The sequence below is a fragment of the Lissotriton helveticus genome, chromosome 8, assembly GCF_964261635.1.
Source record: "Lissotriton helveticus chromosome 8, aLisHel1.1, whole genome shotgun sequence".
Lineage (NCBI taxonomy): Eukaryota > Metazoa > Chordata > Amphibia > Caudata > Salamandridae > Lissotriton > Lissotriton helveticus.
Genome location: NC_136069.1, coordinates 1,553,153,054 through 1,553,170,895, shown reverse-complemented (window position 1 = coordinate 1,553,170,895; position 17,842 = coordinate 1,553,153,054). Strand labels below are relative to the sequence as shown.

Here is a 17,842-nt window from a genome sequence, read left to right as displayed (position 1 = left end):
GTTTCTTCTATCAATAAAATGTCATCTCACGGTCCCCCTGCATCTCGTTATTAACTTTTTACAAGTTAATGCCATAAAAGCCTTGTACAATGTGTTTAGCAAATTGTTTTTCTAAATTATAAAATGAATATAGACTGGTGCAAAAACAACACAGGAGGAATTAGAACAGTAAAGCTTTATCTGGCAACTAATTCAGTTTTGCGCAATTGTTCCCTCTGGGTAGTCTGAAAACAAACACATGTTCCAGGTACACATCATCAAATGTTTGCTGAATGTATGACTAATGAGTTTGTAACAGACATATTATAATCATTCACTCAGAAAACATGTGACAAATACATTTTAGTCTGAAAGGCCCAGAAGGCATCATTATGAGAAGCCCTGTGCAAGCAATCCAATCAACATTACTATAAATTAATCGTTAGTATTCAGATATTGCTCACAAAGAATACCACTAGTCTTCAAATAGTGGTCTGTTAGTATTCATATATTGCTCGCAAAGAATACCACTAGTCTTTAAATAATGGTCTGTTAGTATTCAGATATTGCTCACAAAGAATACCACTAGTCTTCGAATAGATGTCGCAATCAATGAGATTAGCCTTCATTTTGCTCTTGAAATAGCACAAGAGCTGCAAATAAATCCTAACAGAATACTACTAAGCTGCAAATACTATTCTTCTTGAATACTAGTAGTCTTCTTTTAGCAATCAATTGAAGTGTTCATCATGTATTTGAAGGGTAGTTGAGTAGAACTAGTATTCCCTCATTAGCATATTTCGGCTCGTGGGCATACTACTTAGTCTTCATGCATACTAAATGAATACTACGTTTTAATGGTAAATGAATACCACTGTAAACACTGAAATCACACTAAATGAAGAGCTTCCATTTTGGTGAGGGTTATTACAATTTTGTTGGTTTGACTGGTTTGGGGGAAATGTTGGACTATTCAGCACCAAGAATAAAACAATCAGAGGCTCGGAAGTTCTGGTGAGTGACATCGTGACAAACCGGCCATGCATCAGATTCCTACCAGCCACCTCTGCCTGCATTCAAAAACACGTATCATTCTTTTCCATTCATTAATTTAACTCGCTCGTCCTTCCTCCTTCCTTACACCCTTCTTTCCCTTTTTGTTCATCCCATCCATCAAGTTCATCTCTGATCTGACTTGGCTTCTCGATAAAACTTTCACAGCTGAGTTGAAGTCAAAATTAGAGAAGGCCATTGGTGACTTGTCAACTCCCGCCGCTAATATTATTGCTAATGCGAAGTCAAGAGTGACTGTCTTCTACATGGTTGACAAAAAGTTTGTTCTAAATTTGTAAGTCTTCTTAACAGTAAAGTGTACTTGTACTGTACAACATACACCCCTGCAGCGAGCCTACTTTGCAATCTCAATAAGTAAGGAATATAATAGCTTACCAATGCCCGCCACTACCGAGGCATCCCCCACAGCAGTTCCTGTTGGCACTGGTGGCACTGCATCCGCCCCTGGAGTGACCACCTCCGCACTGGCCCCGGCACTGGTGGTCGTCTGTGCCGATGGTGTTTACCTAGAAAAAACATTTCTTATTTTTAGATGCCATATACAACACTCCCTTTTTTGTCTAGGAATGAAAAAAAATGTTACTACATAAACAAATTTAATTATTTGTGACTCTCTAATCTAAAATTAAAATTCCCCTTACGGAATGGGAGGGTGTTTTTATTTATGCTTAGCCATAACATGCCACACTTTTTTGGAACAACTGATGAATGCTTGCTTTTTAACGCGCACCATTTTTCTCATAACAGACAGAAGATTCTCTTCTACGAACAAGAGCAATAAGTTACTCATCATCATCACCACCAGTACTTTAAATTCCAACAAGGTGAGGGGTCTCCCACAATTAATGTGTAAATCAGCCACTGTTCAGTTTTCATGAGTTCACCGTTTCGCTCATATGAAGTTGATTTTAATAAATGTTTTTACATAATGCACAATTGAAAATTAATATACAGAGTACACACAGAGCTAGATGTTTTACTTTTAATAAAGCTTTAAAACTTACATAGACTCTGTGGTTTTTGGTCATGAGTGAGTGAGCGAAAGGGTTTGCAATTTGCAAGCATGATTCCGTGACTCTGAGAGGTCGGGACTCTGGCTCCGTAGTCTTATGTTCTGGGTTGTATAATCATTGGGGATCATCGCTGCATTCGGGAGCTACATAATGACTCTGACACACTAGCCAGTCAGTAAGGAGATTGGGGGTTCAACTTCTGTTATGACTGAGGTATGTGGAAAGTCTAACTGTGCTGTGCCTATTATCACCAATGGCCATTTCTTGTGCATAGTTCTGTATGTGTAGAATAGCCCCTGCAACAGAAGTAGTATGTCCTCCTATCCAATCAAAAAGTAAACTAGTGTCTTATTCTTGGCGGCCATTGACATTTTATTGTTGGGAATTGTCAATCCATAAACATTAAGAAGATTTCAATAGACATTATGGACAGCCCAGAGGACTGCACTCAGTGCCTAAAGCTATTGATGAATAGGAGATTTGTTTAACACCTTTTGCCAACTGAGCAAGCTTTGCTAGCTACACAGACAGACTGACAATAATAATAAATAGTAGAAGCACAAAGAGTCATAGTAGAGGCAGGATAAGAATTTAGAAACAGTCTACAAGAAGATCAAAGACGAGTTAGGAAAAAATAGAATTATGATGAACGTTTGGAATAAATAGGTGCTGTAGAAGTTAGGGAAGTATAATTATTAACATTAACAGTAATACTTACTGGGGCCAGCAGAAGAGCCCTCGGTGGACCGATCCTGGCCTTCCTGCTCCACCGCCACCGCTGCCTCTGCCTCCTACCCCTGGGAGGTGCAGATCTACATGAAAGAAAGACACAAACATGGATGATTGTTGTCAACAAAATCAAACATTTAAAGAAAAACAATAAAAAATTATTTTGGGGAAATAAACAACAATTGCACTAAATTTATTGACCTTTCTGATGTGGTCTACTAGGATATTAGTATTGCTGGATTCGCAGAACGTCTTCTTGGAAAGTTATGTAACTCTCTAAACAAACTACAAAAAGGTTCTAGTAGGACTGACTGCACTCAGCAGCACGCAAAGTGACAGACTTAGTCCGACACAGTCCGTCATGATTGCAGACCACTAAAAAATGTCCTACTAAATAACAAGTCATAATAAACTCAACCGATCAATCCACCACCACTATCTCTTCTTAGTGGCAGGAGTACAAAGGAAGGACTGGACTTGAGTCTCTAGTCTCCAGCATTACGCAGTTCTGTAAAGTACACTCATACATAATCACTCAGGCCACATGAGCGCAAAATTGAAAACAAGTAAGCATAGTAGCACCGCCACTGAGCAGGCGAGCACCTGCAATCACAGAAGCTTTTGAAACACAATTTACCTGCAATGTAATCGGCAGCATTCTTGCTCTTTGGAAAAAACATATATTTATAACACAGAACAGAAGAAAATAAAGTAGTTATTAAATAGCTACTAGTACTCACCAAGCCCAGGGATCTCGACACCAAGCAGGTCGAACAGGTCTTGTTCCCGTTCCAGTATGACGGACCACCTGTGCGTCACATGGTTGTAGGTGCGCCGGACCCCTGACTCCCGATACATGGCCCGGCACACCTTACCCCATAGCTGCCAGGCCATATATTGGGAGTCAGGGGTCCGGCACACCTTACCCCATAGCTGGCGACGCTCCCGGAGGCCACACCCGGTACCGGGCCTGCCGCCTGCTGCGATGGTCTTGGGGAGGTGGCGCTGCACAAAGAAGAAAAGTGCGGCCACCTCAACCGCGCTGAAGATCTCCCTGGGACTTACAGACGCCCCCCTTAAACGCCCGCAAAGGAGCCGGCTGCGAGGTGTGGGACTTTTCCCCTTGGAGTTCTTGCCGGCTACCTTTGCCATGGTCCTGGGTTAAAGGAGAAATAAGAAAGAATAGGGAAAAAGTAAATAAAAGAAAAGAGAGAGAGAGAGAGTTACAAAAAAGTAGCAATGTTGTCACTCTCATTTGCTTGCTTTTTATTTGGCGGCTTGTGCCTGATCCTCCCCTCGAGCAGTCTCTTTACTTGTGTCCTTCCACTGCTCATTTTTACAGAAAAACTTTTTAGGTTTTGCCTACCTACACTGGCTCTTTGAGGCATTTTCTTCACAATCACCCATTTCTTTTTATTCAGTTACATTTGTTGTTATTCTTATATGCTTGCTTGGTCAATGCGTGACAGTTTGATCTCTTTTTCAAGTGCTGAACCCTCTGATGGAGAATTGCTCAAATGCTTGTGTTTTTCCACTGCTTCTCCAGGGGAGCAACCTTTTTCTTTAGCTTGAACAAGTCTTTGTGAGTGCATCATGGCCACATTCTTGTGCTTTAAACAGTCCAGATGCCTGCTTGGTTGTGGTCATCTTGTGCCTCCTCCTTTTTTATCTGAGTGCATCTAGAAACATCCTACATTTTATTTTGTTTACTTTTTAGCGGTTTTACTAGTGCACCTTGGATGTCCTGAGCATGTATACATGTATAAATCTCAAGATTAGTTCAAAACTTTCATGATTTATATCCTGAAAAACCTCGCCCAGTGAGACGACCTTTGGGGGGAGGAACTGTTAAGGATTCAGGCTAAAGTATTGTGCACATCTCATGTTTACATGCAATTCCCCTATAAAGAAGTCAATATATGCCATGATGTTGCCAATGCTTCTTAGTCAGTTGGTAACGTCACCGTTCTGTTCCAATATTGTTTAAGCGCTCTCACATGGCCTCAGCTCTCTAACTGTTAATTCCAAAACACGTCAGAAGCTCTGCGCTCATCCACCCGTACCTATTTAAACTCCACCCTTCTGCCAGAGCAGTGCTGGGCTTCATTGCGAACCTTGAGAGATTGCGGACCTTCGTAGAGACAACGCCTTCCCAGCCAGTTCCCGGTTCAGCTTACCAGAGGAGAAGTGATCTCTTCTGGGTATCTCTGGACACCTCGGCGATCTCTGGACTCCTCCTGCTTCCCGGTGATCTCCGTATTCCTCCAGCTTCCTGATAATAAAAATAGAATTATGATGAACGTTTGGAATAAATAGGTGCTGTAAAAGTTAGGGAAGTATAATTATTAACATTAACAGGAATACTTACTGGGGCCAGCAGAAGAGCCCTCGGTGGATCGATCCTGGCCTTCCTGCTCCGCCGGCACCGCTGCCTCTTTCCTCCTACCCCTGGGAGGTGCTGATGTACATGAAAGAAAGATACAAACATGGATGATTGTTATCAACGAAATCAAACATTTAAAAAAACAATAAAAAATTATTTTGCCAAGTAAACAACAATTGCACTAAATGTATTGACCTATCTGATGTGGTCTACTAGGATATTAGTATTGTTGGATTTGCGGATCGTCTACTTGGAAAGTTATGTAACTCTCTAAACCAACTACAAAAAGGTTCTAGTAGGACTGGCAGCACTCAGCAGCACCGGAAATGACAGACACAGTCCGTCATGATGGCAGACCACTAAAAAATGTCCTACTAAATAACAAGTCATAATATACTCAACCGATCAATCCACCACCACTATCTCTTTTTAGTGGCAGGAGTACAAAGGAAGGACTGGACTTGAGTCTCTAGTCTCTAGCATTACGCAGTTCTGTAAAGTAAACTCATACATAATCACTCAGGCCAAATGAGCACAACATTGAAAACAAGTAAGCATAGTAGCACCGCCACCGAGCAGGCGAGCACCTGCGATCACAGAAGCTTTTGAAACATAATTTACCTGCAATGTATTCTTCAGCATTCTTGCTCTTCGGAAAAAACATATATTTGCAATATAACACAGAGCAGAAGAAAACAAAGTAGTTATTATATAGCTACTAGTACTCACCAAGCCCAGGGATCTCAACGCCAAGCAGGTCGAGCAGGTCTTGTTGCCGTTCCAGTATGTCGGACCACCGCTGTGTCACCTGGTTGTAGGTGCGCCGGACCCCTGACTCCTGATACATGGCCCGGCACACCTTACTACCCTCTAGCTGGCGACGCTCCTGGAGTCCGTAGCCGGTACCGGGCCTGCCGCCTGCTGCGATGGTATTGGGGAGGTGGCGCTGCACAAAGAAGACAAGTGCGGCCACCTCCACCTCGCTGAAGATCTCCCTGGGACTTAGACACCCCCCTTAAACGCCCGCAAGGGAGCCGGCTGCGAGGTGCGGGACTTTTCCCCTTGGAGTTCTTGCCGGCTCCCTTTGCCATGGTCCTGGGTTAAAGGAGAAATTAGAAAGAATAGGGAAAAAGTAAATAAAAGAAAAGAGAGAAAGAGAGAGAGAGAGAGAGAGAGAGTTACAAAAAAGTAGCAATGTTGTCATTCTTATTTGCTTGCCTTTTATGTGGCAGCTTGCGCCTGATCCTCCCCTCGAGCAGTCTCTTTACTTGTGTCCTTCCACTGTTCATTTTTACAGAAAAACTTGTTAGCTTTTGCCTACCTACACTGTCTCTTTCAGGCATTCTGTTCATAATCACCCATTTCTTTTTATTCAGTTACCTTTGTTGTTATTCTTATTTGCTTGATTGGTCAATGAGTGACACTTTGATCTCTTTTTCAAGTGCTGAACCCTCTGATGGAGAATTGCTCAAATGCTTGTGTTTTTCCACTGCTTCTCCAGGGGAGCAACCTTTTTCTTTAGCTTGAACAAGTCTTTGTGAGTGCATCATGGCCACATTCTTGTGCTTTAAACAGTCCAGATGCCTGCTTGGTTGTGGTCATCTTGTGCCTCCTTTTTTTATCTGAGTGCATCTAGAAACATCCTACATTTTATTTTGTTTACTTTTAAGCGGTTTTACTACTGCACCTTGGATGTCCTGAGCATGTATACATGTATAAATCTCAAGATTAGTTAAAAACTTTCATGATTTATATCCTGAGAACCTCGCCCAGTGAGACGACCTTTGGGGGGAGGAACTGTTAAGGATTCAGGCTAAAGTATTGTGCACATCTCATGTTTACATGCAATTCTCCTATACAGTAGTCAATAAATGCCATGATGTTGCCAATACTTGTTACTCAGTTGGTAACGTCACCGTTCTGTTCCAATATTGTTTAAGCGCTCTCACATGGCCTCAGCTCTCTAACTGTTCATTCCAAAACACGTGTGAAGCTCTGCGCTCATCCATCCGATCCTATTTAAACTCCACCCTTCTGCCAGAGCAGTGCTGGGCTTCATTGCGAACCTTGAGAGATTGCGGACCTTCGTAGAGACAACGCCTTCCCACCCAGTTCCCGGTTCAGCTTACCAGAGGAGAAGTGATCTCTTCTGGGTATCTCTGGACTCCTCCTTCTTCCCGGTGATCTCCATATTCCTCCAGCCTCCTGATCGAGCCTCGAGTCCTCCGGGTACCGCGTGGGTCACTTCCTGGTTCGCCGCCCTTGCTAACTTCTGTCCTCAAAACCTGCAAGGAAAACAAAAGAAACAGTGTCAGAGACACAGCACAACCGGTAAAATTTCAAGACTAAAATCCAATACAGTAGAATGCCGGTAAGCTTTTAAAGCTAATATCGAACATACTTTTAATCTTTTCTTGGGACAATTAGAATTATAAGGACAATTATAGATACAAGGAAAGCATTAATAAGGAAAACCCCTGCGAACTGAGAGACTGAACTCAGAATTTATTAACACTTGAATCTCTTTATCTCTTTATATATGTGACATTATTTTATTAATGTGTATTTGGCGTGATCTGATACAACTTTTGGCACAGTGTTATTGATGTGCTTTTAGAAGTGTTTATATATGTTAATTTGGCACAGTCAGATTAATGTGCTTATGGCATAGCTTTGATGGAGAGGTTGATTTATTTAGAACCTTGGAATAGTGCTAGCTCAGATAACTAGAATACTGAGACAGAGCAGCAATATCCTTGCATTGTGTTTCTTTCTTGTTTTGGTCTCATTTAATTACAGAATCCCTTTCACAGATTCGTCCCAGAGAAGTAAAGGTATAGTTGGAATTTATATCTTAACTTAATGACACTAACCATCTAACCCTTCAATTAAGTGCACTTAACAACTTAACAACAGGACCATTGAGATTACGTGATGTCTAATGATTGTACCATTTATCCTTTCTAGCATACTATATACTCTACAAGGACGTTAAACTTATGCCTTGAAGTGTATGCATGAGCCCTCAAATTACTAGATAGGCCTGCACCTGTACCCTGACAGTTAGTATTCATGTATGTATTTACAGCTTAGTAATATTATCTCTATTATGGGTAGATTACAAGAGAGAGCTCAGAGTCACTTTCTGTAGAGAAGACATCGCTGGACGACCCTAGAAGACGTAACCAGTGTTTATCTTGTCTTTCTCACTCCACTTCTCCTTTCCCCCGGAAATCACTTGGACCAACAGGATTTATTACGATGTTGTTGGTTTGACTGGTTCGGGGGGGATTTTGGACTATTCAGCACCAAGAAGAAAACAATCTGAGGCTCGGAAGTTCTGGTGAGTGACATCGTGACAAACCGGCCATGCATCAGATTCCTACCAGCCACCTCTGCCTGCATTTAAAAACATGTATCATTCTTTGTCAGTCATTAATCTAACTCGCTCGTTCTTCCTTACACCCTTCTTTCCCTTTTCGTTCATCCCATCCATCAAGTTCATCTATGATCTGACTTGGCTTCTCGATAAAACTTTCACAGCTGAGTTGAAGTCAAATTTAGAGAAGGCCATTGGTTACTTGTCAACTCCCGCCGCTAATGCTATTGCTAATGCGAAGTCAAGGGTGACTGTCTTCTACCTGGTTGACAAAAACTTACTTCTAAATTTGTAAGTCTTCTTAACAGTAAAGTGTACTTGTACTGTACAACACACAACCCTGCAGAGAGCCTACTCTGCAATCTCAATAAGTAAGGAAAATAATAGCTTACTACTGCCCGCCACTACCGAGGCATCCCCCACAGCAGTTCCTGCTGGCACTACATCCACCCCTGGATTGACCATCTCCTCGCTGGCCCCGGCACTGGCATGAAAAAACATTTAATAATTTTAGATGCCATATACACCACTCCCTATTTTGTCTAGGAATGAAAAAATGTTTTACTACATAAACAAATATAATTATTTGTGACTCTCTAGTCTAAACTAACATTTCCCTTTAAGAAGGGGAGGGTGTTTTTATTTATGCTTAGCCATAACATGCTACTTTTTTAGGAACAACTGATGAATGCTTGCTTTTTAACGCGCACCATTTTTCTCATAACAGACAGAAGATTCCATTCTACGAACAAGAGCAATATGTTACTCACCATCATCACCACCAGTACTTTAAGTTCCAAAAAGGTGAGGGGTCTCCCACAATTAATGTGTAAATCAGTCACTGTTCAGTTTTCATGAGTTCACCGTTTCTCTTCTATGAAGTTGATTATAATAAATGTTTTTAGATAATGCACAACTGAAAATGAATATACAGAGTACACACAGAGCTAGTTGTTTTACTTTTAATAAAGCTTTAAAACTTACATAGACTCTGTGGTTTTTGGTCATGAGTGAGTGAGCAAAAGGGTTTGCAATTTGCAAGCATAATTCAGTGACTCTGAGAGGTCGGGACTCTGACTCCATAGTCTTATGTTCTGGGTTGTATAATCATTGGGGATCATCGCTGCATTCGGGAGCTAAATAATGACTCTGAAACACTAGCTAGTCAGTAAGGAGATTGGGGGTTCAACTTCTGTTATGACTGAGGTAAGTGGAAAGTCTAACTGTGCCTATTATCACCAATGCCCATTTCTTGTGCATAGTTCTGTATGTGTAGAATAGCCCCTGCAACAGAAGTAGTATGTCCTCCTATCCAATCAAAAAGTAAACTAGTGTCTTATTCTTGGTGGCCATTGACATTTTATAGTTGGGAATTGTCAAAACATAAACATTAAGAAAACTTCAATAGACATTATGGACAACCCAGAGGACTGCACTCAGTGCCTAGAGCTATTGCTGAATAGGAGTTTTGTTTAACACCTTTTGCCAACTGAGCAAGCTTTGCTAGCTGCAGACAGACTGACAATAATAATAAATACTATTAGCACAAAGAGTCATAGTAGAGGCAGGATAAGAATTTAGAAACAGTCTACAAGAAGATCAAAGACGATTTAGGAAAACATGGAATTATGATGAACGTTTGGAATAAATAGGTGCTGTAAAAAATAGGGAAGTATTATTATTAACATTAACAGGAATACTTACTGGGGCCAGCAGAAGAGCCCTCGGTGGACCGATCCTGGCCTTCCTGCTCTGCCGGCACCGCTGCCTCCTACCCCTGGGAGGTGCTGATCTACATGAAAGAAAGACACAAACATGGATGATTGTTGTCAACAAAATCAAACATTTAAAAAAAACAATAACAAATTATTTTGGGGAAATAAACAACAATTGCACTAAATTTATTGACCTTTCTGATGTGGTCTACTAGGATATTAGTATTGCTGGATTCGCAGAATGTCTTCTTGGAAAGTTATGTATCTCTCTAAACAAACTACAAAAACGTACTAGTAGGACTGACAGCACTCAGCAGCATGCAAAGTGACAGACTTAGTCGGACACAGTCCGTCATGATTGCAGACCACTAAAAAATGTCCTACTAAATAACAAGTCATAATATACTCAACCGATCAATCCATCACCACTATCTCTTCTTAGTGGCAGGATAGCTGGCGACGCTCCCGGAGGCCACACCCGGTACCGGGCCTGCCGCGATGGTCTTGGGGAGGTGGCGCTGCACAAAGAAGAAAAGTGCGACCACCTCCACCGCGCTGAAGATCTCCCTGGGACTTACAGACGCCCCCCTTAAACGCCCGCAAAGGAGCCGGCTGCGAGGTGTGGGACTTTTCCCCTTTGAGTTCTTGCCGGCTCCCTTTGCCATGGTCCTGGGTTAAAGGAGAAATAGGAAAGAATAGGGAAAAAGTAAATAAAAGAAAAGAGAGAGAGAGTTACAAAAAAGTAGCAATGTTGTCACTCTCATTTGCTTGCTTTTTATTTGGCGGCTTGTGCCTGATCCTCCGCTCGAGCAGTCTCTTTACTTGTGTCCTTCCACTGCTCTTTTTTACAGAAAAACTTTTTAGGTTTTGCCTATCTACACTGGCTCTTTGAGGCATTTTGTTCACAATCACCCATTTCTTTTTATTCAGTTACATTTGTTGTTATTCTTATATGCTTGCTTGGTCAATGCGTGACAGTTTGATCTCTTTTTCAAGTGCTGAACCCTCTGATGGAGAATAGCTCAAATGCTTGTGTTTTTCCACTGCTTCTCCAGGGGAGCAACCTTTTTCTTTAGCTTGAACAAGTCTTTGTGAGTGCATCATGGCCCCATTCTTGTGCTTTAAACAGTCCAGATGCCTGCTTGGTTGTGGTCAGTTTGTGCCTCCTTTTTTATCTGAGTGCATCTAGAAACATCCTACATTTTATTTTGTTTACTTTTTAGCGGTTTTACTAGTGCACCTTGGATGTCCTGAGCATGTATACATGTATAAATCTCAAGATTAGTTCAAAACTTTCATGATTTATATCCTGAAAAACCTCACCCAGTGAGACGACCTTTGGGGGGAGGAACTGTTAAGGATTCAGGCTAAAGTATTGTGCACATCTCATGTTTACATGCAATTCCCCTATAAAGAAGTCAATATATGCCATGATGTTGCCAATGCTTGTTAGTCAGTTGGTAACGTCACCGTTCTGTTCCAATATTGTTTAAGCGCTCTCACATGGCCTCAGCTCTCTAACTGTTAATTCCAAAACACGTGTGAAGCTCTGCGCTCATCCACCCGTACCTATTTAAACTCCACCCTTCTGCCAGAGCAGTGCTGGGCTTCATTGCGAACCTTGAGAGATTGCGGACCTTCGTAGAGACAACGCCTTCCCACCCAGTTCCCGGTTCAGCTTACCAGAGGAGAAGTGATCTCCTCTGGGTATCTCTGGACTCCTCCTTCTTCCCAGTGATCTCCATATTCCTCCAGCCTCCTGATCGAGCCTCGAGTCCTCCGGGTACCGCGTGGGTCACTTCCTGGTTCGCCGCCCTTGCCAACTTCTTTCCTCAAAACCTGCAAGGAAAACAAAAGAAACAGCGTCAGAGACACAGCACAACCGGTAAAATTTTAAAATTAAAATCCAATACAGAAGAATACCGGTAAGCTTTTAAAGTTAATATCGAACATACTTTTAATCTTTTCTTGGGACAATTAGAACTATAAGGACAATTATAGATACAAGGAAAGCATTAATAAGGAAAACCCCTGCGAACTGAGAGATTGAACTCAGAATTTATTAACACTTGAATCTCTTTATCTCTTCATATATGTGACATTATTTTATTCATGTGTATTTGGTGTGATCTGATACAACTTTTGGCACAGTGTTATTGATGTGCTTTTAGAAGTGTTTATAAATGTTAATTTGGCACAGTCCGATTAATGTGCTCATGGCATAGCTTTGATGGAGAGTTTGATTTATTTAGAACCTTGAAATAGTGCTAGCTCAGATAACTAGAATACTGAGACAGAGCAGCAATATCCTTGCATTGTGTTTCTTTCTTGTTTTGGTCTCATTTAATTACAGAATCCCTTTCACAGATGTGTCCCAGAGAAGTAAAGGTACAGTTGGAATTTATATCTTAACTTAATGACACTAACCATCTAACCCTTCAATTAAGCGCACTTAACAACAGGACCATTGAGATTACATGATGTCTAATGATTGTACCATTTAGCCTTTCTAGCATACTATATACTCTACAAGGACGTTAAACTTATGCCTTGAAGTGTATGCATGAGCCCTCAAATTACTAGGTAGGCCTGCACCTGTACCCTGACAGTTAGTATTCATGTATGTATTTACAGCTTAGTAATATTATCTCTATTATGGGTAGATTACAAGAGAGAGCTCAGAGTCACTTTCTGTAGAGAAGACATCGCTGGACGACCCTAGAAGACGTAACCAGAGTTTATCTTGTCTTTCTCACTCCACTTCTCCTTTCCCCCGGAAATCACTCGGTCCAACAGGAATTATTACGATTTTGTTGGTTTGACTGGCTCGGGGGGGATTTTGGACTATTCAGCACCAAGAAGAAAACAATCTGAGGCTCGGAAGTTCTGGTGAGTGACATCGTGACAAACCGGCCATGCATCAGATTCCTACCAGCCACCTCTGCCTGCATTTAAAAACATGTATCATTCTTTGTCAGTCATTAATCTAACTCGCTCGTTCTTCCTTACACCCTTCTTTCCCTTTTCGTTCATCCCATCCATCAAGTTCATCTATGATCTGACTTGGCTTCTCGATAAAACTTTCACAGCTGAGTTGAAGTCAAATTTAGAGAAGGCCATTGGTTACTTGTCAACTCCCGCCGCTAATGCTATTGCTAATGCGAAGTCAAGGGTGACTGTCTTCTACCTGGTTGACAAAAACTTACTTCTAAATTTGTAAGTCTTCTTAACAGTAAAGTGTACTTGTACTGTACAACACACAACCCTGCAGAGAGCCTACTCTGCAATCTCAATAAGTAAGGAAAATAATAGCTTACTACTGCCCGCCACTACCGAGGCATCCCCCACAGCAGTTCCTGCTGGCACTACATCCACCCCTGGATTGACCATCTCCTCGCTGGCCCCGGCACTGGCATGAAAAAACATTTAATAATTTTAGATGCCATATACACCACTCCCTATTTTGTCTAGGAATGAAAAAATGTTTTACTACATAAACAAATATAATTATTTGTGACTCTCTAGTCTAAACTAACATTTCCCTTTAAGAAGGGGAGGGTGTTTTTATTTATGCTTAGCCATAACATGCTACTTTTTTAGGAACAACTGATGAATGCTTGCTTTTTAACGCGCACCATTTTTCTCATAACAGACAGAAGATTCCATTCTACGAACAAGAGCAATATGTTACTCACCATCATCACCACCAGTACTTTAAGTTCCAAAAAGGTGAGGGGTCTCCCACAATTAATGTGTAAATCAGTCACTGTTCAGTTTTCATGAGTTCACCGTTTCTCTTCTATGAAGTTGATTATAATAAATGTTTTTAGATAACGCACAACTGAAAATGAATATACAGAGTACACACAGAGCTAGTTGTTTTACTTTTAATAAAGCTTTAAAACTTACATAGACTCTGTGGTTTTTGGTCATGAGTGAGTGAGCAAAAGGGTTTGCAATTTGCAAGCATAATTCAGTGACTCTGAGAGGTCGGGACTCTGACTCCATAGTCTTATGTTCTGGGTTGTATAATCATTGGGGATCATCGCTGCATTCGGGAGCTAAATAATGACTCTGAAACACTAGCTAGTCAGTAAGGAGATTGGGGGTTCAACTTCTGTTATGACTGAGGTAAGTGGAAAGTCTAACTGTGCCTATTATCACCAATGCCCATTTCTTGTGCATAGTTCTGTATGTGTAGAATAGCCCCTGCAACAGAAGTAGTATGTCCTCCTATCCAATCAAAAAGTAAACTAGTGTCTTATTCTTGGTGGCCATTGACATTTTATAGTTGGGAATTGTCAAAACATAAACATTAAGAAAACTTCAATAGACATTATGGACAACCCAGAGGACTGCACTCAGTGCCTAGAGCTATTGCTGAATAGGAGTTTTGTTTAACACCTTTTGCCAACTGAGCAAGCTTTGCTAGCTGCAGACAGACTGACAATAATAATAAATACTATTAGCACAAAGAGTCATAGTAGAGGCAGGATAAGAATTTAGAAACAGTCTACAAGAAGATCAAAGACGATTTAGGAAAACATGGAATTATGATGAACGTTTGGAATAAATAGGTGCTGTAAAAAATAGGGAAGTATTATTATTAACATTAACAGGAATACTTACTGGGGCCAGCAGAAGAGCCCTCGGTGGACCGATCCTGGCCTTCCTGCTCTGCCGGCACCGCTGCCTCCTACCCCTGGGAGGTGCCGATCTACATGAAAGAAAGACACAAACATGGATGATTGTTGTCAACAAAATCAAACATTTAAAAAAAACAATAACAAATTATTTTGGGGAAATAAACAACAATTGCACTAAATTTATTGACCTTTCTGATGTGGTCTACTAGGATATTAGTATTGCTGGATTCGCAGAATGTCTTCTTGGAAAGTTATGTATCTCTCTAAACAAACTACAAAAACGTACTAGTAGGACTGACAGCACTCAGCAGCATGCAAAGTGACAGACTTAGTCGGACACAGTCCGTCATGATTGCAGACCACTAAAAAATGTCCTACTAAATAACAAGTCATAATATACTCAACCGATCAATCCATCACCACTATCTCTTCTTAGTGGCAGGAGTACAACGGAAGGACTGGACTTGAGTCTCTAGTCTCCAGCATTACGCAGTTCTGTAAAGTACACTCATACATAATCACTCAGGCCACATGAGCGCAAAATTGAAAACAAGTAAGCATAGTAGCACCGTCACTGAGCAGGTGAGCACCTGCAATCACAGAAGCTTTTGAAACACAATTTACCTGCAATGTAATCGGCAGCATTCTTGCTCTTTGGAAAAAACATATATTTGCAATATAACACAGAGCAGAAGAAAATAAAGTAGTTATTAAATAGCTACTAGTACTCACCAAGCCCAGGGATCTCGACACCAAGCAGGTCGAGCAGGTCTTGTTCCCGTTCCAGTATGTCGGACCACCTGTGCGTCACATGGTTGTAGGTGCGCCGGACCCCTGACTCCCGATACATGGTCCGGGCACACCTTACCCCATAGCTGCCAGGCCATATATTGGGAGTCAGGGGTCCGGCACACCTTACCCAATAGCTGGCGACGCTCCCGGAGGCCACACCCGGTACCGGGCCTGCCGCGATGGTCTTGGGGAGGTGGCGCTGCACAAAGAAGAAAAGTGCGACCACCTCCACCGCGCTGAAGATCTCCCTGGGACTTACAGACGCCCCCCTTAAACGCCCGCAAAGGAGCCGGCTGCGAGGTGTGGGACTTTTCCCCTTTGAGTTCTTGCCGGCTCCCTTTGCCATGGTCCTGGGTTAAAGGAGAAATAGGAAAGAATAGGGAAAAAGTAAATAAAAGAAAAGAGAGAGAGAGGGAGAGAGAGAGAGTTACAAAAAAGTAGCAATGTTGTCACTCTCATTTGCTTGCTTTTTATTTGGCGGCTTGTGCCTGATCCTCCGCTCGAGCAGTCTCTTTACTTGTGTCCTTCCACTGCTCTTTTTTACAGAAAAACTTTTTAGGTTTTGCCTATCTACACTGGCTCTTTGAGGCATTTTGTTCACAATCACCCATTTCTTTTTATTCAGTTACATTTGTTGTTATTCTTATATGCTTGCTTGGTCAATGCGTGACAGTTTGATCTCTTTTTCAAGTGCTGAACCCTCTGATGGAGAATAGCTCAAATGCTTGTGTTTTTCCACTGCTTCTCCAGGGGAGCAACCTTTTTCTTTAGCTTGAACAAGTCTTTGTGAGTGCATCATGGCCCCATTCTTGTGCTTTAAACAGTCCAGATGCCTGCTTGGTTGTGGTCAGTTTGTGCCTCCTTTTTTATCTGAGTGCATCTAGAAACATCCTACATTTTATTTTGTTTACTTTTTAGCGGTTTTACTAGTGCACCTTGGATGTCCTGAGCATGTATACATGTATAAATCTCAAGATTAGTTCAAAACTTTCATGATTTATATCCTGAAAAACCTCACCCAGTGAGACGACCTTTGGGGGGAGGAACTGTTAAGGATTCAGGCTAAAGTATTGTGCACATCTCATGTTTACATGCAATTCCCCTATAAAGAAGTCAATATATGCCATGATGTTGCCAATGCTTGTTAGTCAGTTGGTAACGTCACCGTTCTGTTCCAATATTGTTTAAGCGCTCTCACATGGCCTCAGCTCTCTAACTGTTAATTCCAAAACACGTGTGAAGCTCTGCGCTCATCCACCCGTACCTATTTAAACTCCACCCTTCTGCCAGAGCAGTGCTGGGCTTCATTGCGAACCTTGAGAGATTGCGGACCTTCGTAGAGACAACGCCTTCCCACCCAGTTCCCGGTTCAGCTTACCAGAGGAGAAGTGATCTCCTCTGGGTATCTCTGGACTCCTCCTTCTTCCCAGTGATCTCCATATTTCTCCAGCCTCCTGATCGAGCCTCGAGTCCTCCGAGTACCGCGTGGGTCACTTCCTGGTTCGCCGCCCTTGCCAACTTCTTTCCTCAAAACCTGCAAGGAAAACAAAAGAAACAGCGTCAGAGACACAGCACAACCGGTAAAATTTTAAAATTAAAATCCAATACAGAAGAATACCGGTAAGCTTTTAAAGTTAATATCGAACATACTTTTAATCTTTTCTTGGGACAATTAGAACTATAAGGACAATTATAGATACAAGGAAAGCATTAATAAGGAAAACCCCTGCGAACTGAGAGATTGAACTCAGAATTTATTAACACTTGAATCTCTTTATCTCTTCATATATGTGACATTATTTTATTAATGTGTATTTGGTGTGATCTGATACAACTTTTGGCACAGTGTTATTGATGTGCTTTTAGAAGTGTTTATAAATGTTAATTTGGCACAGTCCGATTAATGTGCTCATGGCATAGCTTTGATGGAGAGTTTGATTTATTTAGAACCTTGAAATAGTGCTAGCTCAGATAACTAGAATACTGAGACAGAGCAGCAATATCCTTGCATTGTGTTTCTTTCTTGTTTTGGTCTCATTTAATTACAGAATCCCTTTCACAGATGTGTCCCAGAGAAGTAAAGGTACAGTTGGAATTTATATCTTAACTTAATGACACTAACCATCTAACCC

At 41.5% G+C, this 17,842-nt stretch overlaps 1 long non-coding RNA gene across 1 annotated transcript; it reads right to left on the bottom strand.

Moving 5' to 3' along the window:
- Window positions 1-3,860: 3,860 nt before the first annotated feature.
- Window positions 3,861-5,240, bottom strand: LOC144772046 (uncharacterized). The gene is made up of 3 exons (XR_013599615.1): window positions 5,164-5,240; window positions 4,973-5,067; window positions 3,861-3,951 (listed from the first exon to the last, which is right to left on the bottom strand). It is a non-coding gene; the product is annotated as an uncharacterized LOC144772046 (long non-coding RNA).
- Window positions 5,241-17,842: the final 12,602 nt, after the last annotated feature.